Here is a 17,389-nt window from a genome sequence, read left to right on the forward strand (position 1 = left end):
GGTGCCCCTGCCTAATAACTCTCTCCCTAAGAATGGGAATCCCCCCACCCACTAACTTTCCCTAACCCTAACCCCTTTGACCCCCCTCCCCTCCTCCCCCCTCTTATCCCTCACCTAAGGGAACAATATAAAACCTAAGAAAAGGAAGCAGAAAGTCACGTAAAAGACACAAAGAAAGATAAGACAAACAAAGAGGGAAAAAGTGACACAAACAAAGAAAAGAGAAACTAAGAAAGTCACGTAAAGAACACAAAGAAAGATAAGAAAACTCAAGAAAGAGCATAAGGAAGTCACGTATAAGACACATAAAGCCTAAGAAAAGGAAGAAGAAAGTCACGTAAAAGACACAAAGAAAGATAAGACAAACAAAGAGGAAAAAGTGACACAAACAAAGAAAAGAGAAACTAAGAAAGTCACGTAAAGGACACAAAGAAAGATAAGAAAACTCAAGAAAGAGCGAAAGGAAGTCACGTAAAAGACACAAGTTAATAATAAGAAAGTCACGTTAAAGACACAAAGAAAGATAAGACAAACAAAGGAGGAATAAGTGACACAAACAGAAAAAATGGAAAGGATATAAAGGAAGGGGGTGCCATTAAAGAGAATATAAAGAACACAGGACGGGATGTCTATAATGCAGGGGGTGCCATGTAAACAAAAAGAAGAAAACATAGAGAAAAAAACAAGTAAACAAAAGGGTTGAGGTTGAAAGACAAAACGTAAAGAAAGACAGACAAAGGGAGAATCACGTAAAAGCTGAGAAACAGAAAAAGCTTAGAAAAAGAAATCTCAAAAGAAACAAAAGGGGCGGAGACAGCCCAGTATAAAAGGCCCCGAGTGGCAACATAGAGAACAGAAAGACGTTGGGCCAGCCTGAAGAAGGCTGCACCCAGCCGAAACGTCGCGATGGCCCAACGGCAGTGCACTACACCCGCTAAGGGTAATTTTTTGAACAGGGGGCACCGTTCCCAGTCCCATTTGATGGACCGTGCATTCAGGTTCCGGCAATAGCCGGGCCTGGTCTTTACCCAACACCCCCCTAACCCTGGTCTTAACTAGACACATGGCCCTAAACCTAACCACTTTGGCTTGGCAGATATTATTAGAAATGGAGAATTAAAAGGGAAGATGACCCTGCCCAGGCCGCATGACCCTATAATTAACATCTTGGGGGAAATATTAACAGTTGATAACTGTATTTGGGAAACTTAAACCCTAAGTGGGAAGTTAATATCTAAAAATGCCAAGCATTTGGGTTGAGGTGGCCATGAAATAAGACTTAATTTGTCCTCTTATTTATGTTGAGGCCTCTGCTGACCGACTGACCGTTTACCTGATTTCGTTATATTGATGTCTTCCCCCCATCATTTACTGGGGAGTGTAATGACTGTCCTAGTGCAATAGGAAAAAGCAGCCTTTCAAGTTGTGGTTTTCGTTGATTGCTTGTTCAATTACTCTTAAAAAGCCATTCTTAATATTGGATTCTTATCATTATGGGTTGCCTTACATAGCCTTTTTAGTTTTGGAATGAAGGTGAATATGGGTTGATTGTTTATTTAGTTTTTGCAGATTTTTTTATGTATTTTCTTTTTCCTTTCTTTCCCTGTTTTTCACGTTCCTGCTCCGGATGTTACCCGTTGTCGGGTTCTCCCCCTGGTCCGTGACAGCCCTAAGACTCCCTCCGGACCCCACTCCCTTACCTAGTTTTTTATTATAATTTTCCTTTCCATCCCCATTTGATTATATTTGTCTTAACTTTAGCTTTGTTCTTTTTCATCCCCCTTGCTTTTCAGAGATATTTTTTTGTGTTCACCTTCTTTCTTAAAAAATAAGGTCTTTTTTTATATATGTATACATATATTTTATTAAACTATCCTCAGCAGGAGGATGTGTTAATCATAAAAATTATTGATAATAATTTTATGGTTTTGAATTGTATTGTCATGGGTTTGTTTTTATTTTTTTACATTTTTTTATGGATAATTTTATCTTTTTTTATCAATTTCATATGATATTTTAAATGGGTTTCTTTATTCTCATTTTTTAATCTTGTTGTTGTTTTTTTAGAGAGAGGCCTGGACACCTTTTATTATTGGGGAGGGATTTGGTGACATGAAACCCATGTGACCTATGATTACCAATCCTGGGAGGGGCCCAGGACTTGGGCATCTCCCAGGAAATGTGTTTAAATGCCTCGCTCCTTCCGGACACCTAGTAGCATGTATCCCTCTGAAGAAGCGGTAACTCCGCGAAACGTCAGGGACGCTAGACCAAACTTATTGGAAGAAAGGCGACTTTTTTAGCCCTTCCAGAGATGGGCGACAAGTAACTTTGTTTAGCCCAGTCACATGAAAGACTATTTTAACTGACAAACTTTTTACAACTGTAAAGTGGGGAGTTTTTATTCACCTGTAGCAAAGTGACCGTGAACTCTAAACGGGTAGTGAGAGGTGGCGTTGGATCTGAGCGAGGCATCGGTTTGTGCACCTAAACCCTCTTGTCTTTTGAGTCTTCACCGACCAACAGACACTGACGCGGGGACGCCCGTGGTCGGTGGGACTACCATATTTTTCGGGTCCAGGATGGAGGCACACCGGTCGGAAACGCCACGACTGCCAGAAAACGACATGCAGGATGGCGGATGGACGTTTCCACGCCACCAGCGAAGAGCACGGAGGAGGCAGAGATCACTGAGCCTGAATCGAGTGGTCCAACAAACACAAAGAAACTCAGGTGAGCTCCCCACTGACAAATATAAGGTACAAAACAATAACTTTGAAACCTTAGGTGAAAGTTTGTCTGGTGACGGTCTGGCTACGCATGCTGGGGGTCGGGAGGGGACGAGGCACGGGGAGGGATGGGGTCGCCCGAACAGGAGACGTGTCAGACAACAAGGAGGACAAGATGCTCCCGCACTAAAGAGTGCACTTGATGCCGACACAAGGAAGAGTGCGAAGAATATATTTAAATTAATACAGACAGTACACCATAAAAGTGTGATTGAAGAAGCACGCGACACGGGCTTATACCCCAGGGGTATGATAAAACAGGTGTTCAGGCTCTCTAGTTTTATAAAACCGGCTGTGCCCACAGAACAAGTTAGGAGGCAACTTGATCAAAACACAGACTCTTGGATGTCTAAAAATTTAGATATTCTTTATGATCATTATGCCACTGTCATTGAATCTTTAAAAGAAACTAGAAAGACTGAGGTGTCATTTCAGGTGGCAAAGACGTGGGCTTTTAAAAGATACGGGACTCGCTTACGTGTTTCTACAATGTCAACAGTTGAAACTCTGCTTAAATCGTCAGGGGAAGAGGGTGGAGGGGGGGCCCGTTCGGAGGCCGGCCACACACGGGAACAGAATACAGTACAGAGGGGGGGAAGATCGGGGGTAATGCCGATTGATCTGAGAGATGATAATGAATTTCCGCCCTTACCTACAGTGGTTAAAAATCAGACTGCTAGTAGCAGTAATACACAAAATGTTTCCCATCAGAAAAATCTATCGTTGGGAAAAAGGAAAACTATTGTAGAAGAGCTGAATGAGCTTCAGACTGTTAATGCCCGTGCGCCGGCCACCGCGGGAGCTCTCCCGAAGGGGAGAAATGTAGATGGGGGGAAGACGGGAGAGGGTGGGAGTAGGGTGGAGACAACAGCCAGAATTAGATCAAACGTGGTGGTTGATTTAGATGAAACCGATGACATTCTGCCTGCCTCTTTGTGCTCTCCCCCTATGTGTCCCAGAAATACTGTGCGCCGTGACTTGCCCTTAACGGCCGCGAACAGGTTGCCATCTGAGTCTGCCACCCCTTCAGTTTCTTGCTCCACGTCTCGCGCAGGAGACCGGACGAATGGTCCGGACCCTATAATGAAACAACAACAAAAGCGAGTAAAAATCCAAACCTCTGCTGAAACAGGTGATAAGGTAGTGGGTGAAATGACGATTGAGGCCCTGCAACAGCAGGAGCCGGCGGGAAATCTGAGCAGTGACTCATTGGACCGCGCTGATCCCCACTATTATAATATTAAGAGTAATTTCCACCTTAGCGAGGAGGATAATGAGAGCGAGGGCTCGGTGGCAGAGTTCAAAACCGTGCGGCAAATAAAGCAGAGGGAGTCTCATAGTGGACGCGGGATTACGGGAAAGGGAGATCTGGTCGAGGCGGGGGGGGAGACGGGGAGCGCAGAGGGGGGTTACCATACACCTACTTACCATCGGGCGAGGCCTAGTAGGAAACTGCAGGATTGGAGAATTAAAATTGACAAACCTGTAGTTTTCTTGGGCGACTCCAATTTAAATAGGATACCCCCCTTCCAGAATGATCAGATTCAGGTAGAGAGCTACCCGGGTGCGAATTTTTATCACTTTTTTAACCTGTTGGAAATGACACCGGTGTGTGAAAGTACGGCAATGGTGATTTTGTCTGTAGGCCTTAACAATAAGGACCAGGATCCCCAGAAGACATCAATTAAACAACTACGTAAGGTAGTGAATGGGGCGAAAGCCGTTTTTCCGAATGCGGACATTTTTGTAGCCCACATCCACTTTTCCAAATCACTGTCCAAACTCCAACAGACAAATCTCACTATGATCAATAACTTTATCAGTACACATTATAATTATTTACCTTGTATAGCACAACAACACTTCCATACCATAGCTGATGGTATTCATTGGACAAGTGAGACTGCTAAAAAAATCTTTGACTGCTGGTGTGAAAGCCTGCGACTGAACGTGGGTTTAGAGGAGTGACAGAGCCGCGCACGGAGCAGCGGATTGAGGAAAAGACTCCTGTTCCCCTGCCAGATTTAGATTGGTCCTCTCCCTCTAATGTGTTGAACCTCTCTAGGCTTTTTGTCCCATCACCAGCACAATTAGGTTTATTGGAGAAGGGCCTCACTTTCAGCCCAAAACCATTCAGCTTCTCCCGGGAGCTACTCCGACGTGACTTACATAATTACCATAGACGCTTAAAATTGAGAGATTATTTTGACAATGATGACTTTTGCAGAGAGCCCTTTATTCAGCCGTCTGTTTGGGAACCAGAGTGGGGCGCTTTGAGTGACTCGCTTAGAGATCTGATAAGGAGGGACATTCGGTCATTTCATTCCTTCTGTCCGCAGGTGGGTGGGGTAGGTGGGCTCTCGAGGGAGGAACGACAGGCGCTGAAGGACCTGAAAGAGAATGAGAACATTGTAATAAAACCGGCAGATAAAGGGTCCAAAATAATTATCATGGATAAACAGCAGTACAGGCTAGAGGCCCAAAGACAACTTGACAATACAAAATATTATAAATGTATCCCATATTCCATTCAACCCGAAGTGCAACGGAACATCAGAAAGATCGTTTATTCATTGTATCATAATAAACATATCTCTGCTAAACAACGGGACTATTTATTGGGCCCTGATGATCCACGCCCGCGCTTATTCTACCTTCTGCCTAAAATCCATAAGAGCCCTGACACCTGGACCGTTAAATTTGAAGTCCCACCTGGGAGGCCGATCGTGTCGGATTGTAGTAGCGCTACGTACAATGTGTCGCAGTATATTGACTCGTTTCTCGGACCGCTGTCTAATAAACACCCGAGCTATCTTAAGGATACGTACCACTTTTTGGATATTATCCGCTCTATGCCGGTGCCCGCCAATGCATTTTTATTTACCATAGATATTGACAGTTTATATACAAACATCAATACGGAAATGGGTCTGAGGGCAGTCAGCAATATCTTCCGCCGATATCCAGAGGCTGCGCGTCCGGACGCGGAGATCTTAAAGCTGCTAGAAATATGCCTCGTTAATAATGACTTTCAGTTTGAAGATAAAATCTATTTGCAGATGGAGGGCACGGCGATGGGCCAAAGATATGCCCCTTCTTATGCGAACATTTACATGAGCGAATGGGAGAGAGAGGCTCTGGCCAAATGCCCGCTACAGCCGGTATTTTATTTGCGTTTCCTAGACGACATTGTGGGTGCGTGGACGCACGGGGAGGATGCTTTCCAGCAGTTTGTACAGATATTAAATACACATCACCCATCAATAAAGCTAAAATATGAATACAGCCATGTTGAGATTAACTTTTTAGACACGACGGTTTTTTTCGGGGAGGTGGGGGAAGAAGGGAGGAGGTTACATACGAGAGTTTACTTCAAGCCCACCGACACGCATGCGCTTTTACATAAATCAAGTTACCATCCACCTCATACGTTCCGAGGAATTGTAAAGTCACAAATATTGAGGTTTCATAGAATATGTAGTAGAAGGGAGGATTTCAATAATGCTACCCGCATATTGTTCAAGAGCCTGAAAGGGAGGGGATACTCACGGTCAATGTTGAGAAGAGTATATAAGAATACCCTCTCGAACCTCTGCTCTCAGAGAGCACGCAGGGAGGATGATGAAGGCACTCCCTTCGAGCCAAACGCCATCAGGGATGAAGCTGAAGGGGAGAACATCTTGCCCTTTGTCAGCACGTTCCACGTGAGCTCCAAATCCTTTCTTGACGGTATACAACAAAACCTTGATGATATGAAAGCTCGGGGCCGTACGTTCGAGGTCCGGTTTATTAAGGCCTTTAGGAAGAATCCCAGCTTGGGTGACCTTTTGGTTAGGGCCAAACTGGGGGGGAGAGAAAAAGAACCACCTGATATACTCAAAGGCTATTTAACATATAGCCATATGGTTAGCAATCCACACAGTGGGGCCACTTGGGCGACCACAGGTAGATTTTCTCTTGAAGTAAAAAATGTGATTTATGTGATACGGTGTAGGCGTTGTGGATTAATGTATGTGGGGGAAACTGGGGCCTGTTTGAGAGCACGCCTGCAGCAACACCTGTATGCTATACGGGCGGATCAACCGCGCTCCACAGTGGCAATTCACTTCAGGGAACATACAGAGGATGCCCTGAGCATCATGGGCCTACAGGCCAATCCAGGCTGGTCAGTCGGTCAGCGGAGGAGAATGGAGAGGATATGGACTGACAGGTTGAAAACTTACAGACCAACAGGCCTGAATGTGCCTGTCTGAGAAACAACTACAGACTCTCCGGTTGATGGTTATTTTGAATAATTTGTTTTGGGTGTAGAATTTTTAGTATTTGGTATTTCTTTGATGTTGTCAATATTAAGTATATGCAGTATATGGTTTGGAATAATCAATTAAGACTCCAATGTCTGAGGGAGGGAGAATCCTTAGAATTACAGGTCAGGCTGTGAAAGTATGGTGAGAAATAAAGAAAGTTCAAAAAGAAAAAATGGTCTGGAAACCTGTTGTTTGTTTTATAACATAGAAGTTTTGTGAACAGATCATATTTGTATTTCTAAGCAAAATGTCACCGAAAAAAAAAAAAAAAAAAAAAAAAAAAAATACAAAGACTACTTGTCAATATGGAGTATATTTCCCTGATTGCCATAAGCCCCCATGACAGAACTGCATGGAGGTTGTTTTGAACAGAGTGTAACACTAACAGTGTGAGGATTTGTTATAATTACTAACTGCATGGAGTGTGATTATTGTTGAAAATGAATAAGAAAATCAAAAACGAAAAAAACCCTTTCTCTTGGAGGTCACATCCCCTCCAGGGAGTCATGGGAGAAATATGGCTTTGGGACCTTTTTTAGTATTGGTGACAGTGCTGGAACTTTCAATGAGTCTGCCTTATGGCCTGGGAGGAATAAAGACATTGGGGGACGGTTTTATGATTTGACAACATATGGAAGAAGGTACAAGACGCACCCAAGAAGAAGAGGAGTATGCTGGAGAGAAGGAGAAGAGCGGAGTAAGTGGAGATGGGATGTTTCAGTAATTCCTAGGACCGTGCACCAAAGTTTGAATTAAAAAACATCTAAGCTATAGTTTCCTAACACCTAACCCACCCTAACCCTTCTAACACCTAACCAGCCAGTGCCTCGTGGGGTTGGGGGTGCCCCTGCCCTCTATCTTACCCTAACCCTAACCATAGGGGGGTCCCTAACACAAAGAACGAAGACAAGTCACGTAAGACAGAAAAACAAGTAGAAAAAGAAAAAAGACAAGAAGTCACGTATAAGAAAGAAAGATAAGCAGAAAAAGCAAAAGACAAGAAGTCACGTACAAGAGAAAAAGACAAGTAGTCACGTACAAGAAAGAAAGATAAGCAGAAAAAGAAAAAGACAAGAAGTCACGTACAAGAAAGAAAGATAAGCAGAGACAGAAAAAGACAAGAAGTCACGTAAGATAAAACAAAGAGAATAATGTAAACAAACACACGGAAAGGATTTAAAGGAAGGGGGTGCCATAAACAAAAGTACAGTGAACAAAGGACGGGATGTTAAAAAAGACAGGGGGTGCCATAAAAAGATAAAGAGAAACACAGAAAAACAAGAAAAAACAAGTGGAAAACAAAGAGAAAAATAGTAAGAAAACTAAAGATATGAAAGACAAGAAGTCACGTAAAACAGAAAGACAAGCAGAAAAAGAAAAAGACAAGAAGTCAGAAAAAGAAAAAGACAAAGTAGTCACGTACAAGAAAGAAAGATAAGCAGAAAAAGAAAAAGACAAGAAGTCAACTTAAAAAACCCAAGTGGGAGGAGCTAACAAAAGTATAAAAGGCCAAGGGAGGCAAACAGAAAACAGAAAGACAGACAAGACACACTGGGTCGGCCTGAAGAAGGCAAAAACATGCCGAAACGTCGCGAACGGCCCAGTGAATGCTAAATGTGCACTATCACCCTAGATAAGGGCAATTTTTTGAACCAGGGCAGGGACACCACCACCCGGCCCCATCGATGGCCCGTGCACCTCAGGCTACCAGCTTGCTGGTGGCCTGATTCTTTTCTAACACCTAACCCCAAAGAAAGACAAATACTGGAAAGGAAATGTGAGAAGGGGGTGCCATTAAAACAATAAAAACAAAGAAAACCAAAAAAAGGAATGTGAGAAGGGGGTGCCATTAAAACAATAACAACAAAGAAAGACAAATACTGGAAAGGAAATGTGAGAAGGGGGTGCCATTAAAACAATAAAAACAAAGAAAACCAAAAAAGGAATGTGAGAAGGGGGTGCCATTAAAACAATAAAAACAAAGAAAGACAAATACTGGAAAGGAAATGTGAGAAGGGGGTGCCATTAAAACAATAAAAACAAAGAAAACCAAAAAAGGAATGTGAGAAGGGGGTGCCATTAAAACAATAAAAACAAAGAAAGCTAAAGTGCTAAGCTAATGCTAACAAGAAAGCCAAGGTGCTAAGCTAATGCTAACAATTGTATGACAGTGACACATGATAAAGTACAATTTGTACATGGGACTAGTCAACTTTATATTGAGTTTCGTGGATGCTAATATGGAAGCTAACATTATGCTATGGCTAAAGCTAATGATGGCAGTTCAAGGACACAACAGTGGTTGCCCTGGAGATCTACCAAGTGCATGATGGGAACCAGGAAGTCAGACCAGGCAGAGCACATGGAGCACAGGGAGCAGGTGGCAGACAAACCAGGGAGGAAACCTCATTCGAAGAACAAGGTGCAGGTATGTGGGAATACATGATAACAAATATAGGAAACGACTGAAGGAGAAGCATTTATATGATGATATTAATACTCTAAACTTGCAGAAGCTAAAAGTCAATAAATGTGAGTTAATGAGTGAAATTTTCAAAGTCACGGACATACGTTAGATTTCCATGAACCCAAATAGGGCTTCATTAGCTCTCTAAAATGCGATTAAACCTGATGATATTAATACTTTAAACTTGCAGAAGCTAAAAGCTAATAATTGTGAGTTAAGCAGGACATATGGATCATGCAATCAATCGGAGACCTCCGCGTCTCCTCGACTGGGGCAGTCGCAGGCGACCTTCGGGCACTGCCTTCGTCCCCCCAAGCGCAGACATGCAATCAATCGGAGACCTCCGCGTCTCCGCGGCTGGGCAGTCGCAGGCGACCTTCGGGCACTGCCTTCGTCCCCCCAAGCGCAGACCGCCCGGGGTGGCTCTTGAGTGAAATTTTCAAAGTCACGGACATACGTTAGATTGCCATGAACCCAAATAGGGCCTCATTAGCTCTCTAAAAGGTGATTGAACCTGACAGGGCCGGTCTCCCAACTTTATCTTCCCCTAACCACGGGGGGGTCCCTGAAACAAAAAACGAAGACAAGAAGTCACGTAAAACAGAAAAACAAGTAGAAAAAGAAAAAGACAAGAAGTCAGAAAAAGAAAAAGACAAGTAGTCACGTACAAGAAAGAAAGATAAGCAGAAAAAGAAAAAGATAAGAAGTCACGTACAAGAAAGAAAAATAAGCAGAAACAGAAAAAGACAAGAAGTCACGTACAAGAGAGAAAGGTAAAGAAACCGAGTAAGATAAAACAAAGAGAATAATGTAAACAAATACACGGAAAGGATTTAAAGGAAGGGGGTGCCATAAACAAAAATACAGTGAACAAAGGACGGGATGTCAAAAAAGACAGGGGGTGCCATAAAAAGATAAAGAGAAACACAGAAAAACAAGAAAAAACAAGTGGAAAACAAAGAGAAAAATAGTAAGAAAACTAAAGATATGAAAGACAAGAAGTCACGTAAAACAGAAAGACAAGCAGAAAAAGAAAAAGACAAGAAGTCAGAAAAAGAAAAAGACAAGTAGTCACGTACAAGAAAGAAAGATAAACAGAAAAAGAAAAAGACAAGAAGTCAACTTAAAAAACCCAAGTGGGAGGAGCTAACAAAAGTATAAAAGGCCAAGGGAGGCAAACAGAAAACAGAAAGACAGACAAGACACACTGGGTCGGCCTGAAGAAGGCAAAAACATGCCGAAACGTCGCGAACGGCCCAGTGAATGCTAAATGTGCACTAAAACCCTAGATAAGGGCAATTTTTTGAACCAGGGCAGGGACACCACCACCCGGCCCCATCAATGGCCCGTGCACCTCAGGCTACCAGCTTGCTGGTGGCCTGATTCTTTTCTAACACCTAAGACAAAGAGAAAACAAGTCAAGGAAAAAAGGAAACACCGATAGAAAGCAAAGTGAAAAGACAAGTAAGTCACTTAAAAAGCAAAAGAGAGAACCCAAGAAGTGGGAAGAGCAAAGCAACAGTATAAAAGCCAAGACGGCACACAACACAGACACACTGAGCTCGGCCTGAAGAAGGCGAAGGAACGCCGAAACGTCGCGAAGAGCTCAGTAGATGCGCATAAACCCAAGATGGGCAATTTTTTGAACTGGGGCAGGGGTACCACCATCCTGTCCCACGGTGGAGAGTGCATCTCAGGGAACCGGCGATTGCTGGTTCCCTGATCTTTTTTCAACACCCTAACCGTGGGGTGCCCTCGTCGGGATTTCGTTTTCGCCCCGATCGCGGGTTTTGCCCTTTCCGTAATCGTAGTGGGTTGGGGTTGGGCGTCCTGCGTTGGGTTTTGGTTTCTCGGGGGTTTTTTTCATTGGCATGCGTGCCTGTGGGTGTCCTCCTTCCTCTGTCTTCTTTGGCCTCCCCCTTGTGTTTGGGGGTGGGGGCGGGTTTCAGGTGGCGGGGAGTGCCTAGTCCGGCGCCGCCTTGGGGTGTGGTGTTGGGGTTAGGGTTAGGGGTTCTCTCTGTTATTACATTCATATGTAATAACATTTAACATAAATTTTGGGATTAAAAATTATTAGAAATTTCATGTTAAATTGGACTTTTAATAATGGGTGCACATATGATTTGGGCCTACAATAATTAAGTACATACTGGGAAATATCATAATTCATGGAGTAAGCATTTTTAAAAACTAATGGGAAAGGGCTATTTACACAGAAAGGAAATTTGGATAAAAAAGATGAATGAAAAATCTAACTGGAGCAGAGGGTATAAAAGGAGCTGACACACACAGAAAGGGCATTTTGCCTTGAGACACAGAAGGAGCAACATCACAGAGACTAGACAAACACACAGAAGTTTGTTTTGCTTGTTTTTTGTGCCATAGCCTGAAGAAGGCCCTTTTCAGGGCCGAAACGTCGCGGCGGCACAAACTGAAATTTGATTTAATTTAATTTAATTTAATTCATTTTTTTTTAAATTCATAAATACAAAACTAATAAATAACAGAAAAACAAAAAGCTTTTATTTCATTTTATTTTCTTCTTTACCATTCTTACTTTTTGATTACTTAGATACCAAAGGCGACATTATTAATATATAACAAAGGTGATACCACAATAATAAAAGTCAACACACTACATAACTAAACAAAAACAAAAAGACATTAAAAAGTCTATCGGGCTCGATGGCGTTTTTTGATAATGAGGATTGTTGGATGGTGGTCCATCGCGGGAGGCGCCAGCGGCGTCCTGGGCGGTCCAACTTCCAGCAGCAACTGGTCACCTGGGGGATGGACCGTGCACGTCCTTCTGCCTTCGAAAGAGGGGGGAGGAGTCAGTCTTCATTCCCTAACCCCAGTCAGAAACACATTGGGCCAGCCTGAGGAAGGCGAAACTACGCCGAAACGTCGCGAATGTCAGGGTCCTGGGACTGGGCGAGGTATGGGTGTGTATGTCTGCGGGTGTGCCTGGAGGATGGAGCTCGGCCACCTGCAGGCCTGAGGGGTGTGGCCCTGCGGAGGGACTGGCCACACCCGAAGTCACACACCTGCTGCTGATCAGGCCTCGTCGGGGGAGCTACTTAGGAGAGAGTTGGAGCTCCCACCGACGCGGGATCATTTCCTTGAGGCTCCACATTAGTCGTCCCGTTGATTGAGTTAGTGTGTGTGTATGCCCGCAGTTGTATGTGTCCTGACGCCTGCGTCTATTGTTTCCCGCAGGAGGAGCGTGGAAGACACGAGAGCAGCGAGCACCGGGGGATGCTGACACGGGAGCGGAGAGCACAGAGACACGGACTATTCACGGAGAGACACGACACGGGAGTCTGGGAAAACACGGGGATTTATTGTTACTTTGTTGCACACTGTAAATAAACACACTGTTTATACATAGAGCACCGCGCCTGGGTCCTCCTTCCCCACTCCTTCCACGGTTTGCCATGCCATACCGTGACAGCGAAGGCCCAATGAAGTGCACTAAACACTAGAAATGGGTAATTTTTTGAACCAGGGCAGGGACACCAGCCCCATCGATGGTCCGTGCACGCCAATCTACCAGCTTGCTGGTGGTCTGTTTCTTACTCAAAAACCAAATACAGTTAAAAATATTAAATATTAAAAAGTTTATTGTACAATGTTTCCAGTTCATATTTAATGGCAATGGTGAAAAGGATTCACATACAGAAGGTTAATACAAATTTTACAAAACAGAATTGGAAAGGGATTGACAAAAGAAAAAACATTCACAGACAGAAGGGTATAAAGGGAGGTGGAGTCAGCCAGGAGCTCATTCGGATTTGGAGCATTGAAGAGTGAACATCTCTTACCAGCCGCAGCACTGTGCATTACAGCCACATTTTCGCAGCAGTTTTTTTGTGTGCCAAGCACCTGAAGAAGACCATTGAGGGGTCGAAACGTTGCGCATATGGCACACTATTTTTTTGAACGTTTTTAATTAATAAAAGCTTTTGTTTTAATTTTTCTTTATTCTTTTCCTTTTTTTCCCTTTCATTTTCTGCATTTGTATCTCGCCTCATAAAAGCTCATATAAGAGTTATAATTATTTAGATAACAAAGGCGAACCGACATCACAAAAACTATAACAATATACAAAACATACAACACAACAACACAAATGCAAAAAGTAGCCAAAGACTGAGGACCGGATGACCTCCGCAGGTTGGACCGTCATCCGATACGGGAAAAGGTGGAGGCTTTCCCGTAATCGTGACAACCAGCAGGGTGGGTTTCCTTCGGGAGGGATGGCCCGTGCATTTCCTGCCTCACAGAGGTGGCAGGCTCAGTCCCCTCCCCCTATCCTTTCCCTGCTCCTCTTTACCTCTCCTCCCCCCATCCACGGGATTCTACTTTAAATTTCCTCTGGGTCATGCTTCGGGAATCCTGGACACCTGAGACGGGAGCAGGTACGGTCTGTGCATCGGAGCCCGGCCCCCTTCGGGGTCCGTGCTCCCAAATTTGGGTCATGCTTCGGGAATCCTGGACACCTGAGACGGGAGCAGGTACGGTCTGTGCATCGGAGCACGGCCCCCTTCGGGGTCCGTGCTCCCAAATTTGGGTCATGCTTCGGGAATCCTGGACACCTGAGACGGGAGCAGGTACGGTCTGTGCATCGGAGCCCGGCCCCCTTCGGGGTCCGTGCTCCCAAATTTGAGATCCCCCCCTAACCCCAAATTTGATTTCCCCTAACCGGCCCGTACCCCCGTACATATGGAATATGTAACAGTGTGGAGAGATAGTCTTTCACTAAAAGAACCAAGTTTACACTGTAATGTCCCCGAAAATGGTGTTTTCGTCTGAAAACGCTCCAGGTCCACACTAGTATTTTCAGTCGTTTTCACACAGTTGTGCGTCCACATCGAACCAGCCAAAAACTCTTACGTTCCAGTCCTGCGCATATGCAAAAGGCAGTGAGTATTAAAGAATTTGAAGAAATTGGTCACATGACTGCATCACATGATGCGTTTTCAAAACACTGCATTTTTCCTTGGGGAAAACGACATCTCAGTGTAGACGGGAGGACAGAACAGAGAGAAAGCGATGCATTTTCAAACAAACGCTCTCATACTCATAGTATCACAAACACTCTTCTGTTTTTAAATGCATGTTACAGATAATGTTCTTCGTTATGTAACTCTAAAACAACATTGTCCTTGAAGTACATGCAAAACTGATCTTCTTTTGTTTTGCTTTGCAAAACAAATCAGTTGGCAAAGCTTTTCTGAAAAGGATCAGTGAACTTATTTATTCAAGGGTTAACATCACAATGACAAACAGACTTGGGTGGGCCTACCAGTGAAATTGAACCCCAGCATGTAAAATAAGGAATTGCCCTCCTTAATGATCAGAAATTGAAAAAACAGCCATTTCTACTCATCCCAGTGCTTCACTGAATGTCAAATACTTCTTGTGGCATACAGCACTGATCAGACCCGTACCTTTCACCAGTGTTGTTGTCTGTCTTAATGTTAATTGCTTTAATGCCAATATGATAAGAAATGTAGCACCTACCATTATCTATTGCCAATCAGATGCTTTTCAGATTGTATTACATAAGTCAGGGTTCTAGACTAACTTTTTGCCATGGTTGGACTGGTGTGCCTAACTTTTTTCCTTAGGCCCACCAGCACAATGGTTAGGTGCACCAACATTTTTCAGCACGATTGCTTAACACGTTTTGTGCCCAGTTTTACGTGTGCACATTTAAGGGGGAGAAATTGCTGTCCATCCAGACACTATTAATTTGTAAATGATTAACCTAACAATCTTTTCAATGCAAAATTGGAGCACATTTCTACCAGAAAGATAAGTTACTGAAAAACTGCTTGTGCTTAAAGTGCGTTGGCACTCTTTGACAATATTGTAAGGCAATGTTATACTTAATCATCACATCAGCCTCCTCTGATGACCTGTTTGCTGCTGCTGCCTGCCGCTTAAAGTCAGTGGAGAGAGGGGACACTTGGGCAGTGCGTTTATTGCAGCATATAATGTATTTTCTGGATACACTGCTTTTTCAGCGTTCAACGATTGATGGCTCCGTGTCAGAGCACTGGCTATGAATTTCAGAAGGATCAAAAAATTTATCAATAGTCCTTTTCATCTTTTCTTATTAACCACAGCTATATCCACTTCTGTTGGGCCTAGGCTGCTCACTAGGGCTGGGTATCATCACTGATTTCTACAAGCCATTCGATTCCGATTCACAAGGTCCCGATTCGATTCAATTTTGCCTCAGACAGTCAGAAATATTATAATTCTGATCATTTATCAGTACTGATACATGTGAAACCTTATCAGAGGTGTGAGCATCATAGCAGATGCCTTTAGTTAGGCTTACTGTTCTCCTGACCACCACTGTACTTACTGAGAAAGACTCCAAAATTTTCAAATTTGGTTTAATCAGTCCATAAGGCCATACTGCAGTTCTTTTTAAAATGTTTCATGCCTTAGTCTTTTCTCTCTGTTTCCCTTCTTTGGAGATGGCATTTTCACAACCACATGATTTTCATTCATGGTTCATCTCCTGCAAATGATGTAAACACTCCTGTCATTTCTTTCTGGCAAGATTTAGGCTAGGATCTCTTTGGGAATTGTCCCAAATGTGCTAAAAGGGACTCAAAGCTCATTACATCATGTTTGCTGATGTGCAAATACGCAATATGCATTAGTTTGCAATCCTGAAGAACAGCAGGGAAAATATAAAAAGTGAAAAAGACAGATTATGACTGGTCTTTACGCTTTTGATATAAGATCAGAGGTATTTCCTGTTTTGGATACATCATCACCTTTAATTTGTGTATCATCCTCTGGCTCGCCCTTGGCATGATGGATGCTCCCACTTAATTTGAAATATTTAAATAAGTGAGGAAGTCTTAACAAAATGCAAAAAGCAGATGTGTGACTGTATGCACGCACCTTGTGTGCACACTTGAAAAGAAACTTTCCATGAATTTCACCCACTTCTTCAGGTATGACGTAAAATGGTTTGTTGCCCTGCAAAAGCTTAATAGATGTATTTAAATGATTTTTAATGAAGAAAACCATAAATGTGAACATTTATAGATTTTAAATACATAGATAACTTTGTAAACCCTAGCTGGATAATACAATAGTACAATTTTTGAAATGTTTCTATGATACTGGGGGTTTTTGCATTCAAGGGTTAGCCTTTTGGGTTTGGTGAGTCTAGTTTCCTTTTAGTGTAAGTAAACTTTGCTGCTGCCATAACACCACAGTCTGTGAGTGATATCTTTACATCTTTTACCAATGTAAAACTGGATAAGTGAAGGATGGATGGATGAGTAAATCGATGGATATTGGTGACAAAATTAACCATCCTCCAAAACTGAACTATGTCTCTTACAACCCAAAAGAATGTGCTACTGTGTAATATTCTAACATATTGTTTTCACATTATGGTACTCCATACAGGAAACCACTGTAATGTTTCTGTGTCCCTGCATCAAATAGGGAGCAGCATTAAAGTGGTGGCTTGAATCAACACCAACATAAAGTGCATTGCAAAAATCTCTTTGATCTCTTGCCAAAGGCAAAAGATCAAAGGCTTAACTCTAGATAGCTGAAAAAAGACATTTCTCACTACAGCATTTATTAGTTTGTTCAATGCTTGTTTTATATTATATACATTAGAATCACCCCTGTCACACAACACACACACACACACACTGAGCTTTTTTATGAGGCAGGCAGTTGCGCTCTGACCTCCTGAAGGAGAATGCTCGATTTGTTAGACAAATATTCATGGAAAGTCAAAAGGCTCGACACATATGGAGAGATGCCATCAATGCAAA

The 17,389-nt window shown here is 43.0% G+C and overlaps 1 long non-coding RNA gene across 1 annotated transcript; it reads left to right on the forward strand.

The window, feature by feature from the left end:
- The first annotated feature begins 1,052 nt into the window (after positions 1–1,052).
- On the forward strand, positions 1,053–3,868 carry LOC145420367 (uncharacterized). Its single transcript, XR_013901673.1, has 2 exons — positions 1,053–2,733; positions 3,749–3,868. It is a non-coding gene; the product is annotated as an uncharacterized LOC145420367 (long non-coding RNA).
- Positions 3,869–17,389: the final 13,521 nt, after the last annotated feature.

This window comes from Astatotilapia calliptera, chromosome 15, assembly GCF_964374335.1.
Source record: "Astatotilapia calliptera chromosome 15, fAstCal68.1, whole genome shotgun sequence".
In the NCBI taxonomy this organism is placed as follows: Eukaryota; Metazoa; Chordata; class Actinopteri; order Cichliformes; family Cichlidae; genus Astatotilapia; species Astatotilapia calliptera.